Below are 19,307 nucleotides of genomic sequence, written 5' to 3'. Positions count from 1 at the left end.
TATGTCACTACCCCTACGACTGATGAGTTTTGTGACACCTGTGGAAGTCAAGGCTTTTTTCGCAAGATACGCCTCAAAGCCTTTTTCCAAGACAAACCCACCACCCCGACGGAGGACTCAGGGCTACAAAAACCATCCACCTTCACAGCAAACAGTAGCAAGGTACCAAACGAGGTATTGACATTTGAGCATGCGGTACTCTAAGACCTAACGAGTGACATTAAACCCACTACCTTTCACAATTTATCCTCAGCTTAACTGATGGCTGTCAGGGCTCTGGCGGATGATCCAGACATTACCATTAAACATGCCGATAAGGGAGGGGCAACAGTTAAGTCAACTGTTGACTACGATACAGAATGTCTACGACAACTCAGCAACCGGAGATATTACACTCCCATAATAGATTATCCCACCCCGCGACTAGCCACCATTATATCAACCATGGACTTCTCTGCTGAGACTGAGAGGTGGATCACCAAGAAGGAAGAAGAATTCCTCATCAATAAGGACCCCAAGACACCTTTCTTTTACATCTTGCCAAAGATTCACAAAGGGGTTACTCCAGTCCCCAGTAGGCCCATCGTCTCGGGGATTGGGTCGATCCTCGAACCACTCTCTTGGTTCTGTGATTATTTTTTGCAACCCCTGGTTAGAGCCGTTCCTTCGTTCTTACAAGACACCACTGATGTCCTCTGCCTGAGTGAGGGGCTCCAGCATCCAGAAGAAATTAACCTTCTGGTTACCCTGGATGTTGAGGCCCTCTACGCCAACATCCCACCACATTAAATGTCATAGAGGATACACGGACTAGAACAGACTGAGAATCTCCGGCCCCAGTGCCATTCGTGCTCGAGTGAGCTACATTGGCTTTGACTGAGAACTTTTTTGAATATAATAAACAACTCTATCATCAGACCCAGGGCACTTCAATGGGCAGCACATTCGTGCCGAGTGTGGTGTGATTGTATATGTCTGGCTTTGAGGAAAGAGAGATCCACAGTCCATAGAACCCCTACCTCACTAATGTGGTTTTTATGTGGGAGAGGTTTATTGATGACATCCTCATCTTGTGGAAGGGGGAAAGATCTAGATGTGATGAATTTTGTCACTGGATCAACACCTTAAACCCCTATCTGAAGTTCACCAGCACCATCTCAGACAATAATATACCTTTCCTTGACCTCAAGGTCATGTTAGACGAAGGTCAGATCAGTACTAAACTGCACAGAAAACCCACCAACAGAAATAGTCTTTTACTATTTAGCAGCCACCACCCAAGAGCCTCGAAAGAAAACCTGCCTTTCAGTCAGTTCCTCAGAATTAGGAGGAACTGCAGTTCTGTGGCCGACTTTAAAACGGAGGCAGACATTTTAGCAGAAAACCTACGCAAAAGAGAATATCCGAAACGCAACATTGCACTATCACTTAAGTAGGCCAGAAATAATAATCGAGAAGCACTACTAGAAACAAGGCAAAAAGAGCCCAGTGAGGTGCTCACATGTCACCACTTTTACCCCAGATTCTAATAGGATCAGGAATACCATGAGGAAACATCGGGGCATCCTTTATTCCGCACACTTAACCTGCCCGCTCCAAGGTTTGCTTTAAAAAGCACAAGCAGGGGGAGGAGCCAAGATGGCGGACGGGACGGACGTGTGAGCGCCCGGCTCCCGAGGCCGTCTGCTCCACTTGGATATCCTGGCACCAATCCTTGCTTGTTCCGCGCTGGGACGACGATTTGTGTGCGCTGTGGACAGTCGCTTTCATTTGCGACCATCGCCGGCCGTTTTGGACGAGGATTTCGGGATCAGCCACTCACCGGGGCTGCCCGCGACCCTCAAACCGATTGCTGCTGCAGGTCATTGGGGCTCTTTGTCGGGCGGCCGGACTGTGGAGGTACCGGCGTATGGGACTGACCCGCCTATGAGTGGCGGAAAGAATTCCTCCTGTCCTGTGAGGAGCGACTCCAGCCGGCTGACGAGTGTGTGCCGGGGAGATGAGATCCTTTTGTTCTTCGCTCTCCGTTCCTGCACTGCCTCTAGCCTGAGCGGTCTCCATCTTGTGGCGCCCCTCTGGTCGCGCGCTGTGGGTGCCCCTGATTGTTGAGTGGGTTCTCACTGTGCAGGACCCTCCGCGCTGAGAGCTGCTTGCCCCCCCGGGATACGACGGCTGCCCTCCATAACGGAGTCGCCCCCTCTCCCTCCAGTGTGACTTCGTGGGAGAGACAACAATGGCGCTCGTTCTCCAGCGGGAACGGAGAGCTGGTTCCTTGTTCCCAGCCTGCGCGGACCTGCCTGCAATTGACCCGGGCGAGGATTCGGAGGCGGCGCTGGGTAGTGAAGATCGGTTGCTGTGGCAGGGTGACCCGACCTATGGCGATGTTCTCGACGCCCTTGCTGACCTACGAGCAACATGGCGGCGCACTGCTCAGGAACTGGGGGATAAGATCGATGAAGCTGTGAGTTCCTTACAGCGGCCGAGGCTGCTTGTCTCTCTATTGCCTGTGTGTGATTTTTCAACGACTACAGTGTTGCTACAAGAGCGTGTGGAAGACAGTTACAATCCTGGCTACAATGTTGCGCGCCTCCCTGCCGATGCTGCTACTGCTACGCAGTTTTCCCTCACACCGGTTCCTTTGATTCTGCCGGACCGATTGAAAGCGGGGCTTCGCTTGGTGCCCTCTCAGTTGTTTGCCCCCCTAGCGGGCGTAGCCCCCTTCCAGTATCGCCGAAGTGAGCGACATCCTACATGGCAGGGGGGGCTCGTCATCCTGGACACTGACTTAATTGGAGACCGGGGACGCTCATCTTCCTCTCTTCTGCACCTTTCCCGGCGGGAGCGGCCATTTTGCTCCTTTGTTCTGCCGGACGGGTTTCCATTGAATTGGTCATGCCTGGAGATGTTTCGTCGATCGGGCCAGGGTTGATGGGGACCCTCATCTCGGCTAGATTAATCGGCTGGCGGTGACCTGGACTGTTTTTCGTTTTGTAATACTGACTGATTGGTAATTGCAGCCTCCTTCCCGATTTAACTTGTGTCTATCCTGTATTGGTGTGATATTTGGTGGTGGAAGGGAGGTTATGTCCGGGCCCGGGGACTAAAGGGTAATCATTAATGCCCAGCCTTGATGTGCGCCTGCTATCATGTCGTTCTTGGGGTAATTATTGACGCTATGCTTTTTGTGCGGGTTGGCCGGGGATGAAGGCAGCTTTTATGTGTGCTGGGTGCACATATCGTGTACTGATTTCTTCCTTCACTCCTGTCGTTGCAATTAAATACAGCGCAGCCGCTTTTGGAATGGGAGGTCTCAGTGTGGGTACGCAGTGGACGGCTGGGATCCCGGGAATTCTGATGTTTAGTGGGCTCCTCCCCCCACCTTTTTCCTTTCGGGGAGCGGTAGATTAGCTTGTTCTTTTCTCCCTCCCTGAATGTCATGAGTGATGTTTTTCCTTTTCTTTTTCTTCTTCCTTTCGTCTCCTTTCTTTCTTAATCTGCACTTCTTGCTGTTCTTTCTCCTTTTTCCGACTTTTCTTCTTTCTAAATTTCGGGTTTATGGGGCGACAGGCACGCTGCTAGGGGGGGGGGTAGGACATAGCCTCTGCATGTGTGTAGGGTGGGGGGTTATCATTCATTTTTTGTTAGTTTCTATGGGACCTGTTTTGTTTCTTCTATGATTTTCACTTTCTTGTCCATGTATGAGAGTGCTGGGTGTAGGGTGGCAGTGGTTAGGCGATTAGATTATGGGTGTTGCTATGTGACATAACTATTGTGTGGCCATCCTGCCTGGCGGGGACTTGGTTTCCGATTTGAGACTTGCTTGACACAGGCGCTAAAGTCAAGTCCCGTCTACATGGACCTTGCTCTTATCTTCTTTATTAGTATGGAACACTACGACCTGATTTGATAGTTGCATAAAAAAAACTTTAAAAATTAAACCTACAGTCATCCTGTGACACGATGTGGTGATACCCTTCAGTCTTCTTCCGTTAATCGTTTGCAATTCTGCTACAGTACTGTGTCGCCATAAAGTATGCCGTTGTGCTACCCAGCTGTTCGTGGCCGGCCGGTTGGTTGTAGGCCCGTATTTGTAATTTTTCTTATGCACAATAAAGGTTTTCAAAAATTTAAAAAAAAAAAAAATAAAAAGCACAAGCAACCTCAAGGATATGCTGAGACATACCAGGCCCAAAGTCCACTCCACCTCACAAAGATCCTTGAAGTACCTGTTGTAGGACACTACCCATGCGGTGCCTGTACAGTTTGCCCACTTACAAAACCTACTAAAGATATCACATTTTTCGATAGATTTAAATGGCAGCTAAAGAGGCACACTAACAGCAACACTCCTAATTGCCTATACATGCTCATCTGCCCCTGTGGACTCCGTTTTATAGGCATGACCACCAGACCCATCAAGACACGCATTACAGAACATGGGAGCAATATCCGATGTCATAAAGCCAACACCAATATGGCTGCACATTTTTAACTCCTGAAACATTCACCAGATTCACTATGCTGGGTCATATTAGAAGCGTACCCCAAAATGAACAAGAGCATTCTATTCCGCACTGAACAGAGATGGGTGCTTAGGTTTGCGTCTGATAAAGAGGGATTAAAGGAGGATAGTCCCTGGAGCCTGCTGACTAGATAAAATATACCCTCCAGAGTATCCCATACCCTCAGTATTTTGTTTGGCCAACAAGTAATTCTGGCTGGCTAACACTGCATTAGAGCTCCTTCTAAGACCTTTTTGCACACTATTATCTCCCAATGTGACCACCCACACACATCTACATGATTACATTTGGGACACTAATATATGTTTGACTAATTGTGACATCCTGACATGGTTTTAACTTTTATTAATAGGTGCCACGGAGACCACCGGACCCTTTTAAAGGATCCATTCTACTACTATAAATTATCGCCCAATGGCCTATTGTCAGGGTTTGGGCCCACATGTACTTCCCAATGAGGCTGAGACCCCGTTTGAAGACGAACATGGCCTTTAGTACATTACACTCCCTCTTAGCGATTACACGTTCTGTTGGTGACGTGCATTAACCACAGGGACACCAGTGACATCGGTACATGCCTGGTCAAACAGGACATTATACAATGGCCCACACTCTAACGTGGTCTATTGGAGGGTTGCGGATCCTGTTCGAGGTGTCCGCTCTACTATTCCAACCAGGCACCAACCAATTTAGGTTAGCGCCCTAGCGCTCTTCTTAGTGAGACAGGAGGCCCACCCCCTTTTGACACCAACCACGAGCTTAACAACGCCGCGCCACTTATGGCCATTACCTCCCTGTCCCGGCAGAGTGAGTGGTAGGTCCTCCGACATTTTACGGAGAAGACGCGTAAGTAATTGACTTCTTGCTGCTGGCATGGCAATGCCCATGGATTCCTTGGCATTTTCGCTTCAGGTGAGCCCTTAATATTTACGAGACTACGGGCCGCCAGCTGCTTTGTTTGTGTGTCTCCTGACATTGCGGTATTGCGCCGTGAGCTGCACAGTCGCCACGGCCCCAGCGGGCACACACGTTAGGTACGGTACTGTCCCATCCCGGTGCACGCAGTTTTGGGTGCTGGGCTATACGGTGCCTCCTCGCGCTGTGCCGGGCTGCTCGAGTACTCTGACACAGCCCCTTTCTGTACTCCAAGTTCAGAGACTCGTAACCAAGCTTAGGATACACCTTGGCCTGACTGTGTCCGTTGATCCCTGGCCACTGCGACAGGTGGAGAGACCAATTAACCAGCTGTATCATACTACCTTTTTCCTCACAATGTGTTTCCTCCCTCATTTCCATCTCATTGGACACTGCACTTTTCAGTGTCAACACCTGCCGGAACACGTTGTTACTAGCCATTGACCCCAATGGGGTGAGTCCTTACTTACTACCACTATTTTTAACTGCTCTACCACACTGAGAAAATGAGATTCATTTTTGATTTTAATATCGTCGCCTCACGCATGGTCACAGCACTCCAGCGTGAAGCATGCTTTCCTCACAGTCGAGTGCTGCAAGGTTATTTACAAATTTGTGCAACAAACATCATGAACATGCACATAACTATTCTGTGAATTTCCTTTTTCTCACAGGTTGACCTCCTAGATCCTCAGGTGCCACATTTAGGTGGTCTATCACTTGTGCTACATTGGACCACCACTGACCGTGTAGATAGAATTTGCTACTGTTCCTGAAGAATTGCCATCTATTTGACATTTAGGCAAGAAAGATGTTGACCTTGGGGGCGCGGTACCCTGTAACATTACAGCAGGGGTCCGCCACAGTCAGTTTTAACCAGGATAGGAGCCACACTCATTAAATTTGTTTTGATTGGACCTCTACTTCCTGTTTTAGTCTCACTTATTTACACCTCTTACAATCACTAGGCCCCTCACACGCACTGCACCTTACGGCAAGGAATAAAAGATCTCCGCCAAAGAGCCCCTTAGAGGGTGCCCGTCGGGTATTGTAGTGTCGACCCGACGAGAAGTAGACCCAATGATGAACTATGACACATAGCTGGTTGGGTGTGTGAGGGCCTTAATTCCGAAAGGCGTAATCCCCTCCTTGATTTGGATATTAAGTGAACACGGTTTCACTTAAGCAAACTGTATTGTTCAGTCAGGAACTGCATACCCTTTTGTATTGATCAGTTGTTGGTCATGTATGCTGGACCTGGCAAAAAAAAGCCTTTAGTCCTCCTTATTTCTAGACACACACTACACAATCGCCAGTAACAGGACTTGGGCACACTACACAAGCGCCAGTAACATGGACACACTACACAAATACCAGTAACATAACATGGGCACACTACACAAGCACCACTAACATGGGCATGTTACACAAGCGCCAGTAACATGACATGGGCATGCTACATAAGCACCAGTAACATGGGCACGCTACACAAGCGCCAGTAACATGACGTGAGCACACTACACAAGTGCCAGTAACATGACATGCTATTTAGAAGAACAAGGGAACCCACTCGGTAAGCAAGGACCAAGGGTATTCGTATAAAGGAGCAACAACGGTCCTTCCATCTAAACTTCTAGCTGCTCACTTATTGTAAATTGCCTGAGAAACTTCCCACCCCCTGTTATTGTAAATTGTTGTCTAGCCCTGTTGGATACAGGATTGTGTCCCACTGTAAATATGTTGCTTTGATATTCTTTTTATTACATTATCGATTAAATTTTGAGGTCCGGCTGGACTTCCTGTTCATTATAGCTCAGATTGTGGCCTATAATTATTTAACAGTGTACATCCTTTTTGTCAAGGACCGTTGTTGTTCCTTTATAGTAACATGACATGAGCACAGTTCACAAGCGTCAGTAACATGACATGGGCACAATACACAAGCACCAGTAACATGACATGGGCACACTACTCAAGCACCAGTAACATGACATGGGTACACTACACAAGCACCAGTAACATGACATGGGTACACTACACAAGCACCAGTAACATGGACAGACTACACAAGCGCCACTAACATGGGCAAGTTACACAAGCGACAGTAACATGACATGGGCACGCTACATAAGCACCAGTAACATGACCTGAGCAGACTACGCAAGCGCCAGTAACATGACATGAGCACACTACACAAGCACCACTAACATGACATGAGCACACTACACAAGCACCACTAACATGACATGGGCACAACACACAAGCACCAGTAACATGACATGGGCACAACACACAAGCACCAGTAACATGACATGGGCACACTACACAAGCACCAGTAACATGGACATACAACACAAGTACCTTTAACATAACATGGGCTTACTACACAAGCGCCAGTAACATGGACACGCTACACAAGCGCCAGTAACATGACATGGGCACGCTACATAAGCACCAGTAACATGGACACACTACACAAATACCAGTAACATAACATGGGCTTACTACACAAGCGCCAGTAACATGGACACACTACACAAATACCAGTAACATAACATGGGCTTACTACACAAGCGCCAGTAACATGGACACGCTATACAAGCGCCAGTAACATGGACACGCTACACAAGCGCCAGTAACATGACATGGGCACGCTACATAAGCACCAGTAAGATGGGCACGCTACACAAGTGTCAGTAACATGGGAACGCTACACAAGCTCCAGTAACACGACATGAGCACACTACACAAGCGCCAGTAACATGACATGAGCACACTACACAAGCGCCAGTAACATGACATGGGCACGCTACACAAGCGCCTGTAACATGGGCATGCTACACAAGCGCCAGTAACATGGGCATGCTGCACAAGCGCCAGTAACAGCGGCATGCTGCACAAGCGCCAGTAACAGCGGCATGCTACACAAGCGCCAGTAATATGACATGGGCACGTTACACAAGCACCAGTAATATAACATGGACACACTACACAAGCGCCAGTAACATGGTCACACTACGCAAGTGTCAGTAACATAACATGGGCACATGACACAAAATAATATCCTTTCTTTGTTATCACTTCATTTCACTAAAAAACTTTTTTTAATTAATTTAGTACATTATCTATCACTTGCAGTAGCATTTACAAGTTAGAACAGAGGCCCTGAAGAAAGCCTAGGGTCCTATTCCCAAAAGGCTGAAACATGTTGGCCCCCTTGCAGGTATTTGGTTAAACTGCAAGATACATATATTACTGCACTGTTCTTGTTTTTAACAGGAAGAGGCCCTTCTTTTCCAAAATAAATAAAAAATCTTTTTCTTGTGGTTCTCTATCCTATTTTAAATTCACCACTTTTATAATTTTTCTTGCACTGCACTTGATCCCATCAGATCAGAGTCACATGGTCCTAAAGTGATTGTGGGTCGGAATACCATTTACTGATAAAGGGTACGATCTCCATCTCAATGATCTAGACATGCGACCCTTATAGGATTACCAAGTGATAATACAATCTTTTGATGGGAATCCTAAAAATGTGTTTCCTCTACAATCATTGGTGGCCCACATTTTTTATACTCCTTGTCCCAAGTCATAACTAGTTAGCCATGGCTATATCTGGTTGTACTATTTTATACTTCCAGTCAAGTACATAGAGGTTCTTAATAATCCTCTTTTTTTAGTCCCCTAGGTTTCCCTGTTGTATATGTGTACACGTGACACAAGCACCAGTAACATAACATGGGCACGCAATACAAGCACCAGTAACATAACATGGGTGCGCGACACAAGCGCCAGTAACATGGACACACTACACAAGCGGCAGTAACATAACATGAGCACAATACACAAGCGCCAGTAACATAACATGGGCACTCTACACAAGTGCTGGTAACATGACATGGGCACACTACACAAGTGCTATTAACATGGACACACTACACAAGCGCCAGTAACATTATGGCAGAGGTCTTCAAACTGTTCGGTGCGCCCCCCTGGGGGTTCGTGGATGTGTTGCCAGGGGGGGCGCAAATAGGTCTGCAATTACATGTAAATTAAGATAGCCTGGAAGCACAAAAAGGAGCCATTCTAGGCTGTCTTCATTTACATGCTCCAATTAAACGCCACAAAAAAGTGAAAGGGTGGTACTACTAAGTGGCACTGGGGAGGCCAGGGACTGTGAAGTTAGGGTCAAAGAGCAGGCTAAAAAGAAGAAAAAAAATTGCATTCCATTGTTTCCTGTTCACTTTGGAACAACTGTATATAAAAACACCACTCGAGGACAATTCATTAGTTAACGATCAATTAGGCATAGAGGGCGTGGTGTAGTGCCGTGTTCAACAGGCAACAGTGTAAATCTGTCAGGGAATGGCATGGAAAGTGTGCAGAGAAACTAAAACCCAATCCCGTTTAAAATGTGGAAGAGTTTAGCAACTCGGAAAGGTGTGGTGGGTGATAGAAACAGAGTATGTCTGTCCAAACTACTGGTGGTCATTGAAAGGTATAAAATATAAAAGTATTTGCCTGTATTGGACAAAGGAAATTTCTTGTTCCCGAAGAGCTGACCATGTCGCAATTTAAGACCATTGTCGGATGCCAATTAGCTTTATCAAAAACACAGGCTTTTTTCTTTATGGTGAATAACAAGACCTTACAGTTAATGTCTGTCACAATGTCAGAAGTGTATTGGGATCATAAGGATGAAGATGGCTTCTTATTCCTGACCAATGCATCACAGGAGATGTTTGGCTGCAATCTAACCAATGACTAGCAGAAACAGACAGACTGCCACGCACTATTACAGACTGCTTAACATTAAAGCAGGTTTTATCTAGAGTGTTAGACCTGGCACCATTGGTGTGAGTCTCCTTTCCATTTTTTTACCGTGCCTCATATGTTTTTCTGGTGTAAGATGCTTTAGGCACTGTGCCACTGCTGTCCAGTGCCACAGTGCGAGTGCTCCCTATGGTAAATTATTGTACGAATTTGTGAATCCATGATTGGGTATATTTGACTCACAGTCAGGCCCTAGTATAGTGTACACGAGGTGCCCAGGGCTTGTGAGTCAAATGCTGCTGGTGGGCTTGGAGCACTGGTTGTGCGACCCACAGAAGTAGCCTGTAAACGTGTGTCTTGTCTGCCATCGCAGAGCCTGCGTGCAGTCTCGCACTGCCATGTCGACTGGGTAAGTGCACCCACGTACCAGTCCCTAAACCGTCCATTTGCTTTATATCAGTCACCCCTATGGTAGGCCCAAGGCAGGATGCGATGTAAGTATAAGGTAGGACAAGCCCTGATGTATGTGGCATGTCCTAATAGTGAATTACAGCCATTTTCGATTTTCACTATTGCAAGGCTACCTGTTCTCCGTAGGCCAGAATAAGCAGTTGTGATTATTACATCTTATAATCCTAACTGACTCAGGGAACATGGTAGAAATCTGAGGTTATTAGGACTGAACTCAGAATGATAAAATACATATTTTAGTAAAGGGGGTTTTAAAATTCAGTGTTTGAAAATGCCACTTTTAGAAAGTAGGTATTTTCTTGCCTAACTATCCAAGCCTGCCTCTGCTGTGCTGTGTATTCCCTGTCTGGAGTTTGAGTGACAGGGGCTGGGGAATTTCCAGGAGACAGGGTGAGGCAGCCAGGGCTGAATAGAGAGATCTCCATGCAGATTGGTGGGAAAAGTTACACCTTGGACCTGGATAGGGTTGTGCTCTCCCTCCACAGTGCTGGCTCCGACTCCTGTGGTGCGTCTGCCGCTTCTGCCCTGCTCCTTGAAAGGAACGGCCACGACATGTCAACAAAGTGCTCAAGAACTACCCAGAAGGGGCGTGGCTTCGTGAGGATCCAGCATAGCCGCCTGCTAGATTGTCTCCGTGACTCCCTCCCTACAACGCCAATCTGCTACACCAATCTGATCCTCCGGTGCCATATCCATACACCGGAGAGTAGTGGTGCTCAACGCTTTTAGCCCGAAATCGAACTGACGTCTGGGGCCGAAGTTATGGTGGCTGGCATTTGCGGCACTCCTGGTTGCGGAAGCCGGGGCCTTGCGTAGAGACTAGACCGCTGCAAGAGCTGAATTTGCCTGAGCGACTTCCTTCCTTCACCTTGGGGGACCGAACTTTGTCGAGATTGAACTCGCTGGTACCGCGCAAAAGCTCCGGATGCTGTAGCCCTGCCACATCTGCGCCCCTCTCTGAATTGCGGGCCTTGTGCACCGGTGCTGTTTTGAGAGGGCACGGTAGAGACGTGGCGCAAGGGGGAAGAGCTCAGACGAGATATCGTCGCATGCAGTGGGACGCCTCTAGAAGGCCTGGGACAGTGAGTTGAGAGCACACGCTCCCTGATTGCCTCACTTCCTTTATTCCTGATGCTGGGGGCTCCTTCTTCCCCCCCTTCCATCCCACTCATTCACCTACACCACTGCTGCTGGCCCTTCATTGTAGATACTATGTAACCAAAAACAGGGCTTGACTAATCAGTAAGGCGGAGTCACCAACAAAACACACCAACCGAGTTGCCAATACTGATACCTGACTACAATGCTATTAAATAAATAGGTGCAAGGAAACCAAACCAAGCATCCAACAGCTTTTTATTAGCTTTTATTTGCAATTTTCAAAATGTGTTTTGAAATGAGGTGTATATACAGGGGCTATGTATACAAAACAATGTCATCAAATAAATACACACACCTTTTTACACTCACACTCCCTCCACGTTGTTCATATGTACACACACACATCCACATTGATACACATCACCACAAACAACATACACCACATTAATCCTAACGGGCCAATGTTCTTATTATGAAAACTGGCCTGGCCACTCTCCAACAGAAATTCACTCTTAGATGTTTTATAAATGCAAAACAAATGTTGTCAATGCAGTTTTTCACAATATAACATAAATCTTAATCCAACCAAGGGAACAATTTGAATGGGAGTGGAAATAACAAGATCTATGCGTTACAAACCCCCTGCAGTATGGGGGTTCTCATCAGGACCAACAACCACTGTGATGACAAAAAACAAAAATCACGATATCAGAAACTAGATCTGGCTTTAATGACTGAGCCTTCCTAAGCGTTCCAACCTCACTGCTACTTACCAACTCCAGATAAAACCACCACTCTCTGCTTTATGTTTTACAGTGAGATTCTAAAAAATAAAAACGAACAAAAATCGTCCTTTGGTGAATAAATCCGGCCTTACATGTGGCCTTGAGAGCCCTGCCTCGGTAGACTCGTGGATGTACTTTCAGTCACAAGAAACTGTCGGCCAAAAAACATCCGTTTTTCTCCGAACTTCTTAAAGCGCGGAGGCGCCCGCGCCTACACAGAGTAGTATCCCGAGCTGAGGCCAGTCAAGCGGGCATCACTGGGCCTGTTGGCATTCCCGGGTTATAACCGCCAGGATCCACGAGGGCCGCGTCATACCTTCAGATCAGCGCGAGCTCCCCTCGCCGCGCGCCGGGTTATAACCGCCGGGATCCACGAGGGCCGCGTCATACCTTCAGATCAGCGCGAGCTCCCCTCGCCGCGCGCCTGCAGCGGCCCCTGCTGTGGAGAGCGGCGTGTATCAGAAGACCCGGTGTACTGTCGATAGAGCCACCCCATCTGGCTTTACACCCCCCGCGTTTCCACGCATGCGCATAATTATGCGCATGCGTGGAAAGCCCATGTCTTGGCTGCATGGATTTTGAAGCACCCCACTCTACTGCCCGTGTACTGCGCATGCGTGTGATTACACGCATGCGTTTTTAAGATCCAGCGGCGAACACTCCTCCTGCTCGAGCAGCGTTAACCCCATAGCTGCCACCCGAGCACTCAGGATGGTTTGCAGTGAGTGCTAGGAGTCAGTGAGCTCACAGAGAGCCCCCTTTTCAGTCACAGGCTGCTCTGAAGACAGGCAGTATCACTAAAACACTCTACTGTGTGTGTCACTACACTGTCCGAACACCGTTATCTTACTGGGACATGAGGTATGGTAACAGTTATGTATTACACTGGTGGCCAAAGGAGCTAATGTGCCTACTCCAAGGATCTGTCTTTGCTCTCCTATACTCACATGTTCACTTGTTTCATTTCACATGAGTTTACATAGCTTTTCATCCTTCTAGGGTCGATAAAATGAGTACCATTGAACAGAGGATCTTTGACCATTCAATAGCACAGCTAAACTCTGGGGGTTTTACTTGCAGTCTACTAATATGGGTGCTATGTTTGTAGGTAATAGAAATGAAAACTCTCAGAAATGTCCATCTACAAACAGTGGTGCTGTGTTCTGCTAAACAGGCAGAGCACAGCAAAAGGCAGGACCACAGGGACAGCACGGCTATACAAATATCCAATCCACCACTGGCCTGAAACCCCCATCGCATGGCCATGCAGTCCATAATAACTGCTGACTGGCACCACTGGCGGACTCAGCAGCTATCACCTGCCTGCTGGAAGCAGGCATGGCGACCAGCTGACAACCTGCACCCCTGCATTTAATTTGGCCTCATAAATGACACTGTGGAGTGGGTCAGGTATAAAAACAAATTGCATCCACTTAAAAGATCCCCTCTCCCAGAAACCTCTGAAGGCAACATTGGAGATGATAGATCATTGCAGGATTCCTGTATCCTGGCACCTTTGGAAAAGGCATGTAAAGTGGCAGGGCTGTACTTTTAGAAGACCAGGTGGTGGAGTACAGAATGAGATAGATAGAGTGAGGGCGATAGAGAGATAGATAGAGTGAGGGCGATAGATAGATAGATAGATAGAGTGAGGGCGATAGATAAATAAATAGATAGATAGATAGAGTGGGGCGATAGATAGATAGAGTGTGGGCGATAGATAGATAGATAGAGTGAGGGCGATAGATAGATAAAGTTAGGGCGATAGATAGATAGATACATACATAGACAGATAGATAGAATGGGGGCGATAGATAGATAGATAGAGTGAGGGCGATAGATAGATAGATAGAGTGAGGGCTATATGACCGATAGATAGAGTGAGGGCGATAGATAGATAGAATGAGGGTGATAGAGTGACAGATAGATAGATAGAGTGAGGCAGATAGATAGATAGATAGATAGATAGATAGATAGATAGATAGATAGATAGATAGATAGATAGATAGATAGATAGATAGATAGATAGATAGAATGAGGGCGATAGATAGATAGATAGATAGAGTGAGGGAGATAGATAGATAGATAGAGTGAGGGCAATATGACCGATAGACAGAGTGAGGGCGATAGATAGATAGAATGAGGGTGATAGATAGAGTGAGGGCGATAGATAGACAGATAGATAGATAGAGTGAGGCAGATAGATAGAATGAGTGCGATAGATAGATAGATAGAGTGAGGGCGATAGATAGATAGATAGATAGATAGATAGATAGATAGATAGATAGATAGATAGATAGATAGATAGATAGATAGATAGAGTGAGGGCGATATGACCGATAGATAGAGTGAGGGCAATAGATAGATAGAATGAGGGTGAAAGATAGAGTGAGGGTGATAGATAGACAGATAGATAGATAGAGTGAGGCAGATAGATAGATAGATAGATAGATTGATAGATAGAGAGTGAGGGCCATCGATAGATAGAGTGAGGGCGATAGATAGAGTGAGGGCGACAGATAGATAGAGTGAGGGCGATAGATAGATAGATAGAGTGAGGGCGATAGATAGATGTGTGTGGTTGTGTGTGTGTGTGTGTTTGTACGTGTGGTTGTATGTGTGTGTAGTTGTATGTGTGGTTGTGTGTGTGTGTGGTTGGGTGTGATTGTGGGTGTGGTTGTGTGTGTGGTTATGTGTGCGATTGTGTGTGTGGTGTTGTGTGTGTGTAGTTGTATGTGTGTGTGCGCGGTTAGAGAAGGATGCATGTGGAAGAGAGCAGCAGATCAGCACAGCAGAAGAGAACAGGGAGTTAAAGAATGAGGCAGTTGGAAGAGAGCAGCAGATCAACACGGGAGAAGAAAACAGGGAGTTAGAGAAGGAGGCGGTGGAAAGGAACAGCAGATCAGCACGGGAGAAGCGAACAGGGAGGTAGAGAAGGAGGTGGGGTGGAAGAGAACAGCAGATCAGCAAGAGAGAAGAGAACAGGTAGTTAAAGAAGGAGGTGGGTGGAAGAGAGCAGCAGATTAGCAAAGGAGAAGAGAACAGGGAGTTAAAGAAGGAAGTGGGGTGCAAGAGAGCAGCAGAATAGCACGGGAGAAGAGAACAGGGAGGCAGAGAAGGAGGCGGGTTGAAGATAGCAGCAGATCAGCTCTGGAGAAGAGAAGTGAACAGGGAGTTGGAGAAGGAGGTGGGTGGGAGAGAGCAGCATAACAGCACAGCAGAAGAGAGCATGTAGTTAAAGAAGAAGGCGGGTGGACGAGAGCAGTAGATCAGCACTGGAGAAGAGAACAGGGAGTTAGAGAAAGCGGCGGTTGGAACAGAACAGCTGATTAGCACAGGAGCAGAAAACGGAGTTAAAGAAGGATGCGGGTGGAAGAGAGCAGCAGATCAGCACAGGAGAAGAGAACAGGGAGTTAAAGAAGGAGGCGGGTGGAAGAGAACAGCAGATCAGCACGAGAAAAGAGAAGAGAACAGGGAGTTAGATAAGGAGGTGGGTGGAAGAGAGGAACAGATCAGCACAGCATAAGAGAACAGGGAGTTAAAGAAGGAGGTGGGGTGGAAGAGAGCAGCAGATCAGCAGACGTTAACAGGGAGTTAGAGAAGGAGGTGGGGTGGAAGAGAGCAGCAGAACAGCACGGGAGAAGAGAACAGGGAGGTAGAGAAGGAGGTGGGGTGGAAGAGAACAGCAGATCAGCACGAGAGAAGAGAACAGGAAGTTAAAGAAGGAGGTGGGTGGATGAGAGCTGCAGATCAGCACATGAGAAGAGAACAGGGAGTTAAAGATGTAGGCGGGGTGGAAGAGAACAGCAGATCGTCACAGGAGAAGAGAACCGGGAGTCACTTTTCATCTCTTATCTTTATCACCCCCCCTTCCCCATTTATACCCCCATGAAGTCTGATCCACAGATAGTCCACACTCACGTGCGCGCGTTTCCAGGAGCGCCCATAACCGGCGCATTTATCTGATATGATGTCGAAGTCCTTCATTTCTGTCTAACGGTAACCGGTCGCAGCGTCGCACGCCCTGCATAACAATGGCTTCTTGGGTGGTAGACGAGCGGCCGCGCTCCCCATGCTAAGATGGCGGCCGGGGAGGCAGGCGTCACACAAAAAGATGGCTGCTGAAAGGTTGGTCTTCTCACCGAAATAACAGGCCGCATCCCCCACAAAGATGGATGCCATTGTCTCTGCTCTTGCACAACGCGTAAGGGCTAGAGTATCGCGTCCTTCACAACAACAAGGCTAAAACGGTTATTGGGATCCACGTGACAGTAGCCACGCATACGTTTGTCTCACAAACGTGCCGGTTTTCCGTGGTTCCCTGCTCCCCGTCTGTATGCGCTCCCCCCTCGTGTGTGCGCATCGCACTATCCTACGCAACCGCACAATGTACTTTTGGCTTCATACAGGTATTTTTAAGCTCCAGCGGTAAGTCTTCTATTTTGATAGTTGCTCGGTCCAGCCGTCTCGTTGTCACTTCCTCCACTGTACGAGGAGTCTGAAAAGTTGGTGTATCTTCTTCCACCTGCTTGAAATAATCCTCAGCCAGATACGGGTAGGTTTTTTTCTTATTATAATATTGGATGTCCTTTGCTAGAAAAACAAAAAATTGGAGAAACTAGCAAAGGACATCCAATATTATAATAAGAAAAAAACCTACCCGTATCTGGCTGAGGATTATTTCAAGCAGGATAATCAGGGTCGTTTTTTCTACAGAGGCAGAGGGGGTTACAGGGGTGGCCAACGAGGTGGAAGAAGATACACCAACTTTTCAGACTCCTCGTACAGTGGAGGAAGTGACAACGAGACGGCTGGACCGAGCAACTATCAAAATCAAGAACAGTGGTACCAACCAGCACAGGACCCTCCCAGCAGACAACAACAACCTTTTTTAGAGGACAGTACATGGAGACCCCCCCGGGGAAGAGGCGGTGGATGGAACAGACGGCCGACCAGAGGCCACGACCCTCAGAACTGGGACGACTCGAGACAGCAAGGCTACAACAGCAAACAGGTGAGATTCCAGCAGGCCAACCATGGGGAAATCAGCACGCGGAAGAAGACTTACCGCTGGTAACCAAAGTAAGCCCCATTATGAATTTATCTAACTAGACACTATCCCCTGAAGAGATTGGAGTCCTGAGCAAGGGCCTTTCTTTCGTCCCGACCTCACAGGGCAATTTATTCAACATCAAAACGGAACTGGCGAGATTCTTCTGGAAGATTTGCCTGCGGAGCTTCTTCCTACACAAACCTTTTACCCAGACCAGAGCATTTACCAGCTTACGACCACCCTCCACCTTCACACCCCACACTGCCATGATTAACCATCGAATTCTAACCTACGAAAGCCTTGTAATGAATGATGTACTCAAGATGTGGAAGAAACGCCATTATGTAAGACACAACATCTCAAAGAGTGAAAGAGCAGCTCTAGATGGCCTCAAGAACAATAAATCGCTGGTCATCAAGCCGGCGGACAAAGGTGGAGCTATAGTTATCATGGGGACTGATGATTACAAACAAGAGATATACTCGCAACTGAGGGACAATGTGAGCTATCGACCACTAACAACCAACCCGACTAATGAGATCAGACGCCAGATACTCTCTATCACTGCTAAAGCAAAGGAAGCCGGTTTCCTCTCTGATAAAGAACACTCTTATCCCAATGTTGACCAACCACGGACCCCGACGATCTATGTCTTACCTAAAGTCCACAAGAACCCCACCAAACCTCCTGGACGACCAATTATATTGGGCTGTGGGTCCCTTTTGGAGCCCCTTTGTAAATACATTGATGTCTTCTTGAAGCCACTGGCTGAAGCCACTTCTACCTACTTGAGGGACACGATGCAGGTGATCAACCTGATAGACCAACGCCCATTCGACAAAGACAAACAACTATTGGTAACAATGGACATCGTGTCTTTATACACGAGCATCCCTCAAGAACCAGCTCTGGTAACTATACGAAGAGCCTTGGAATCAAGACCACAACCAGCAGAAGTCCCCACGGAATTTATCATTTACCTCCTGGAGATTGCAATGACAAAGAACTTTTTCATATTTCAAGACAATTTCTTCATGCAGATGAAAGGCGTAGCCATGGGGGCGGCCTTTGCCCCAGATCTGGCCATCCTCTATATGAATGAGTATGAGCAACATAGGATTCTCTGTCCAATTAACCCATATCATGACAAGATCTTGGAATATCGTCGTTACATAGACGACATACTGATCATATGGGCAGGAGACAAGCAAGAATTGGAGGCCTTTACACACTGGCTCAATACTCAATCATGTGACATTCAGTTTACCAGCACATGCAATAATGAAACAATTGACTTTTTGGATATCACCATCAAAGAAAGGGAAGGGCTGCTCTATACCACTCTTTATAGAAAACCTACTGAGAGAAATACGCTGCTGCAGTATTCCAGCCACCACACACGGGCCTTATGTGATAATCTACCATTCGGACAGTTCCTCAGGATTCGGAGGAACTGCACAATGAAGGATGATTACTTTCGCGAATCAGACGAACTCATCCTCCGACTTGTAGAAAGAGGATACCCGAAAAGACTGGTGAAACGAGCACGGAAGAGGGCATGGTTTAGCAACAGAGACTCCTTGCTGTTACCCAGGGATCGTCAACCGTTTGAGGACAGGATGATCTGTGTGACTACTTATTGCAGCAAAAGCAATGCAATACGCAAGATTGTGAACAAGCACT

General features: G+C 47.3%; 1 protein-coding gene and 1 pseudogene across 1 annotated transcript in view; one reads left to right on the top strand and one right to left on the bottom strand.

The window, feature by feature from the left end:
* LOC147738039 (uncharacterized) overlaps positions 1 to 13,056 on the bottom strand; it is a 75,976-nt gene extending 62,920 nt beyond the window's left edge. Inside the window, exon 1 of the mRNA XM_086952092.1 lies at positions 12,560 to 13,056. The gene's annotated coding sequence lies outside the window, so the exon portion shown is untranslated. The remainder of the gene's footprint in view (positions 1 to 12,559) is intronic.
* Positions 9,812 to 10,251, top strand: LOC147738040 (microtubule-associated protein 1 light chain 3 gamma pseudogene; annotated as a pseudogene).
* Positions 13,057 to 19,307: the final 6,251 nt, after the last annotated feature.

Source organism: Lissotriton vulgaris, chromosome 1_1 (assembly GCF_964263255.1).
Source record: "Lissotriton vulgaris chromosome 1_1, aLisVul1.2, whole genome shotgun sequence".
Taxonomy (NCBI): Eukaryota; Metazoa; Chordata; class Amphibia; order Caudata; family Salamandridae; genus Lissotriton; species Lissotriton vulgaris.
This window is presented reverse-complemented; position numbering and strand designations above follow the sequence as displayed.